The sequence below is a fragment of the Nicotiana tabacum genome, chromosome 14 (assembly GCF_000715075.1).
Source record: "Nicotiana tabacum cultivar K326 chromosome 14, ASM71507v2, whole genome shotgun sequence".
Lineage (NCBI taxonomy): Eukaryota > Viridiplantae > Streptophyta > Magnoliopsida > Solanales > Solanaceae > Nicotiana > Nicotiana tabacum.
The window spans coordinates 83,800,698-83,806,959 of NC_134093.1; the positions used below are offsets into that span (position 1 = coordinate 83,800,698).

The 6,262-nt window shown below is 37.2% G+C and overlaps 1 long non-coding RNA gene across 1 annotated transcript; it reads left to right on the forward strand.

The window, feature by feature from the left end:
• The first annotated feature begins 2,015 nt into the window (after window positions 1–2,015).
• On the forward strand, window positions 2,016–5,250 carry LOC107798076 (uncharacterized). Its single transcript, XR_012698727.1, has 4 exons — window positions 2,016–2,346; window positions 3,351–3,413; window positions 4,314–4,446; window positions 5,081–5,250. It is a non-coding gene; the product is annotated as an uncharacterized LOC107798076 (long non-coding RNA).
• Window positions 5,251–6,262: the final 1,012 nt, after the last annotated feature.

The following is a 6,262-nucleotide window of genomic DNA, read 5'->3' on the forward strand; positions in this document are numbered from 1 at the left end:
AAATAAGTAATGGAAAAGTGAATACAAACCGTTTAAGTTGAACAGTCTTAGCCTTTGAAGTTTAGCCACCCTCGAGCCCAAAAATGCTTTTATTGATAACAAAACAACAAGAGAATAATAAGAACCTGAAGAGAATAGTAATATAATGCTTTGAGATACGTATTACAATGTGTTTTATAAGTAATCAGACTCCCCTTTATATAGTAAGGGAGTCCTACCTTAGATACAATTCTATAAAAGGTAAAAATCTCATGGTTTGCTGATTTTCCGGTACTTAACTGACACGTGCCGAGATTACCACCGAAATATTCGATCGGCTATGGATATTTCGGCCTTTCGTTATTTCGGTCTTCTATTATTTTATACCGGCAATGTTTCCTCGAACTCATTCGGGGTCAGGGTTGATTCCGGGTTCACGGGCTCAATGTTCCTGAGGACGGACATTTTGACCTCGTGTTCTGGTTCGATGAGATTCGGGGTCGATCTTCAATCCTTCGCGTTCTGAGCACGATCTGTTGTGCAATAGTCGAGCCTGATTTCGACCGTATACAGATAATCCCCTCATTTTTCGGAGAGTAAACGACGATAAACGATATGAGCTTCCGATATCTCTCCTCGGTACTCCGCGTCAGAAATGACAAAATGAACGAAACGTCTCGTCAGTCACATCTTCATGGCATTAAATGTTCATCAGTTGCTGGTCGGCCACTTGTGGCTTTGAACCGTCGTTTGGAAACTATAAATACCCCCTTCATTCATTCATTCAAACTTTTACATCCAAATCTTGTCTACTCCTATTTTTTTAGAAATTTCAACACTTCCCGGTATTAAATTTCTGGCTATTCTGAAATCCTTTCACAAGAACTTTATCTTTATTTTTATCCCCAACCATCAAACTTAATATTCAAACTTCCTCTCTTTCCTTATCAAAGAAATGGCGAAGACTTCAAAATCCGTTTCCTAAAAAGAAACTCCCTCTGCCTCGCGACCGCCTGTAGAGGAAAACGTTTCGTCTGCTGCTACTAAGAAACCGACACCGGAACCTCCCTTGAAGATGTTCGTTCCTACGGGGTGTCCAACCGGTGCTGATTTCAAGATCGATAAAACCTCCTCGGTACCGGGTCGGTGTGAACCAGTCTCGAGATATATATGCTCGGTCACCAATAGTTTCCTTTCCAAGGTCAAGGAGAATTGCAACTGGGTTAATAAGTACGTGGCGGTCCCCACGCCCGAAGAAGTGATTACTACCCACGTGGAGGGTTTTTTAAGTGTTTATACTTATCTCTTAACGCTGGGCCCCTTGGATCCGATCATCATTTCCTTCTGTAAGAGGTACGAGGTGACCCTCGGTCAAATTCATCCTTCTTTCTGGAGGATAGTAATTCTCCTCTGCTTCTTCGTAAACAAAATCTAGGGGTGCCCCTTCATCATCGACCATCTCATGCGTTTGTATAGTCCCCGATTCTATCGGGGGGATTAATCAAACTTGGCAGCCGGGCTAGTAAGGCCCAATTCTCGAGCATCGACAAGGACCGGAACCGAGGCTGGTCAGGCCGATTCATACTAGTGAAGACATCAAATTTAATCCTGGCCAAGTATATGTCATTTCTTGAGAAATGGAACATGACGCGTAAGTATAACCTTGCTCTCAAGATTTCGTTTATCGATTTTTGTTTTCCTCCCTTCTCATCGATGTTTTATGGTGGTGCAGCTGCTACTCGTATGCCGGATGCAGTTCCTCGACTCAAGGAGTGGGTCGAGGGCATCGTGTCCAAGGGGGCCAATGGGAGGCCCGTTGTCACGGTGAGATTCCTTTCTCGTGTGAACAACACTTAGGTTTCCTCCGTGTTACTGGGCCCTCACTCATTTTCCTTTTCTTTGCAGGTCTTCCCAAGGATGTTGCAATGAGGTCCCCATCTGGTGGCGAGGATTGCCCCTCCGAGTTCCCTGCTTCGAGACAGGGTGAGGAAAAGAAGAGAAAAAGGGATCCGAGTTCTCCGAACTCAGGAGAAGAAAAAACTGACATTACAACAAAAATATCTTTTACCGACTATTATTTAGGGGCAATAAACTTATTGCCGATATAGTATTCCTAAAATTGAGATATTAGCGGTAGATCAATACTTTCTAGGAAAAGGTGCTCTTTTACTGTCAATTAAACGGTTTTCCCTCCCATTATTTTTCACAACAATCACCTATTCCCTCTAAATATTTTTCCCGTAATTTGAATAGATTCAATTAAGGAAAAATTTAGATGGAGGAAATAAGCAAAAGGGCTTTCATCTCTCTCAGTCGCGCCGATGCCAATCTCATCTTTTTCTAATCATCGCCGACCATCAACCCAAGGTAACCCAACTCATATCTCTCTCACTCCCTCAGTCACCCCCCTCCCCCTTCTCTCTCTCTCTCTTGAAATCTATTACTTTTATATTATGGGTTTGATGAGATAAGATTTGATGGAGTATGTAAAAAAAAACTTGAAAAAGGGAATTGGAATGCAGTTTAGAGGAGTTCATGGTTGATGAGATGTAAAAACGTTTCTAGGTTAATCATCTGAGACCTAATCTTAGTGTAGTGGGGGACGGAGGCGGTGACGTGGTTGGGTTTATATAGGAATGTGTATTTGCAATGTGCTAGTCTGACATTTTATTTTCTAGAAAATTTAGTCTTCTAATTGTTGAGGCATGATGGGTCCAAAATTTAGAGAAAGGAGATGAATCTGGAGTCATGAAGGTTTTTTCAAATGAAATTTTTCATTAATTAGAAAGAAGGAATCAAACCAAAAGTTAATTTAGATATGAAACTTTTGAAACAGTGGGTGTCTTGCATTGTAAGATTCTACGGTAAGTTAAGATATCTAATTTTAATTTGCAAGGCAACCTAATTACAGATTTTGTAAACAATAGAGATTTGAAAGCATTAGTCACAAGGTCTAGTATGAAAAAGTATTAGTTTACTAAAATCAGAAAATTACAACTTTTGTTCATATGTTAAGTTTTTTCATGATTTTGCTCAGCAGAGGCAGGTGGTTATTTCATCTGACATGTTTCAACTCAGAACACCTTGACTAATGTTCTTGGAACATCTCTAGTTACTATGACCTGGTAAATAACTTGAATACTATATCACCAAAAGCATGTAGTGATGTTAGGATCTCTAATAGAATTGAAATTCACAATGCATGTTTATTTTTGACAGTTACAATACCTTCTTATATAACGGCGTCCGGTTACAAAATTTATTTAATCACTTCATGCTATTTTCTTGTAACTTTCTCATCTTAGAAGGCCTTTGGCTTCCATTTTGTAGAGTGATAAATAATTTTGTGGCTCATGTTTTCTTTTGCACAGTAATGAACTCTTCTCGATCTTTCTCAATGAGACAACATCATATTCATATGGGCAATTCTAGAGGTAACCGCTCAAATATCTAATATTTGCTTGAATTTTTTATCATATGAGAATTATATTTTTTTCCCTTAATCTCTTTGTTATGGTGATATATTTTTCTTTTATAATGTTTCTTAAGTGAAGAGGAAAACTTGAAAGTTACACGGCTAAGAAAGATTTTTCTTTTTAGTGAAAAGATAAGTCCTCAACAAAGTAAATAATCTCTCATTTTTACATAATTTTCATGGCTAACTCGATTCTCTTTCTAATTTAATTATGCACAAGTTAGCAAGGACCATTATATTTTAGAGACATGATGTGATTGGGAAAGTTTGATTGTGGAAGCTGTCAAGCGAACATGATGAAAATATACTCTATCACCCTTGTGTTAGATGTTTAGACATCATACACTTTTAACGTGCTGCCTAAGAGAGCAACCATCTCTAGAAAATTGAATTCCCTTCTCCCCTTATTTGTTTTTAAACATCTTACCTTTTTCAAATCTTTAACAGATGTTTTAGTATTCTTTTTGCTCTTAAAGATAGTGCAGATAAGATAGGTAATCAAGCAGTTATAATGGATCGTAAAAGCCAAAGCTGCTCAAATTTAATACTAATTGTAAGATTCTTCCTATATGTATAGGAACTTTATATCTAAGATTGACTATCTATTTGGATCAGGATTTTATCATTTGCCTCTGTGGAAAGGGCTTGAATAGATTTTATTTATGTAGTATGTGATCAAAGGATGTTTTGCCTATGCCATATTGCTTCCAAAAAAATACCCTTTATTTGTCTTTATTAAGTATTCTTAAAAGAAATTTTTACGAAAATAGATAAAAGGTGATAAACATCACACTTGATAATACAAATTATGTTATTGTTTATCAGATTGCTAATCAGAATACTATCTCTGTATGTAAAGGCTTTGCTGCAGGAAATATATGTATAGGGAAAGTTGAAGTTGTTCAGATCACCAAGTTTAAGGAATAGTGGTTACCATTGTTATTCTCAACATACTAATAGCCAAATAATTTGCAACTCTTGTTCTATTCTAGGTATGGCTCCATACTCTCTGAAATTGAATGGGGAAAATGCTGGATAATTTGATTATCTAGAATAATTAGATTTGTTACAGCGTGAAGTGTCAAACTTGGTTATACGTTGGTGTTTGTTTTGCATCTCAATTTGTGTTGTCAAATAGTTGTCTCTGTTATTTTTAAGAGGCTATTGTTCTGCTTGCTTTCCCCTAATACTTCTAGCGGTCAGCTGATTTACATGATTAAGTTTGTGTTAAGATGATTTTTAACTATAATGATAAAATTAAGTTGTATGATACATCTATAGTGCTATGTGTGTTACTGAAAAGAGAATTGAAAAGGTTGGTTTTTGGAGCAGTAACTAGAGGATCCATCTTTTTTGGCCTGAGTAGTACAATTTTGCGAATTAGTGAACTTTGTTAATTGACCATTCTCTTTCATTTGTTTGTTCCCTTAATTGATCAAGACATAATGAATGAAAGGTTGAGCAATTGTGAGTTTTGTTAAATAATTTTTTTAATGTTCTCCCAGTTATTAGGATTCATTTTAATTGGTTGAAGTTGGCAGCTCCTTTCAGAATATATTTACATATAGAATTACTATTTTTATTCACTTGATTTCATATCTTAACATACATTTATTGTTATTTCAGGTCATATAAATAATGTCCAAAAATATAGCACTTGGAAGATTTCAATACGATGAAGAATTGCGGAATTATTTTTGTGAACTTATGTATCTATTATTTTGTTATTGTGGGTATTCGATAGGATTAGTTGTAATGACACTAATTATATAATTCAATATAATTTTATCTTTTATGTCGTTCTTACATTAATAATGTAGATTACTACTCGCTTTTTTGTCTAGATATAATGAAATATTATATTTTTGTGAATTATTTTATAGTATTTGCCAATTCAAAGATAGTTTTAATGACAATAAAAAGGTTGTTAAATTGTACCTAGAAGGGTTATTAATTTTCAATAATTTAATTGGATTTATCAATAATAAAAATGAACGTCGTGCAAATTAAATAATTTTCTAGATGAATTTAGCAGCCATTATAATAGTCGTTAAAGTATGTGATTTTTGGCGGCAATTTAATTTGATTTACCTGCAATAAAGATAGGCGCTAAAAGAGCAAACTAAACAATTATGGAAATAGATTTAGCAGCCATCATAATTGCCGCAAATAATTACTGTTAAAGCTAATGGTCATTAGCGGCAATAAGTCAGACCTTTTACCAGCGTTTGTGAGAATAGCCGTTAAAGGCTTTTCCGACCCCAGCTTCAGTGGCTAAAGATCAATGGCCGGTAAAGGATATAACAACTATTGTTATTGCCGCTAATGACCTTTTCTGTTGCCACTAAAGCCTCTTTTTATTGAAGTGCGAAAAGGAGGTTGGTGCACTAATTCAAGGAAAGCACCAGCGCCCGGAAAATCCCATCAGACTCACTCAATCGGCTAAAGGACGAGTCCGAAGAAGTAGAAGAAGCTTCCGAACTAGTGGCCCGCGAGCGAAGCGATACCGAACTGCCTCAAACCAGGGTGGCTGATGAAGAGGTAGTGGCCGAGGCCTCCAAACCAAAGAGGGGCGAGGCCGTTTTGCCCCGAGCTGGGGAGGTCGACAAAGAGACCACGGTCAGTACTTCTCGGGCAGAGGATAATGTCCCGAAGGATGCACTTGGGGTGATAGATCTCTCCGAGTTGCCTTCATTTACTGACTCCATGATCAACGAGGCCCAGATGCTGAAAGGACGCCCAAACGAGGGGCCCCAAGGGGTGGCAAACTCTTTTAACAACTTCTTTGATGGCTTAGACTCTACCGCC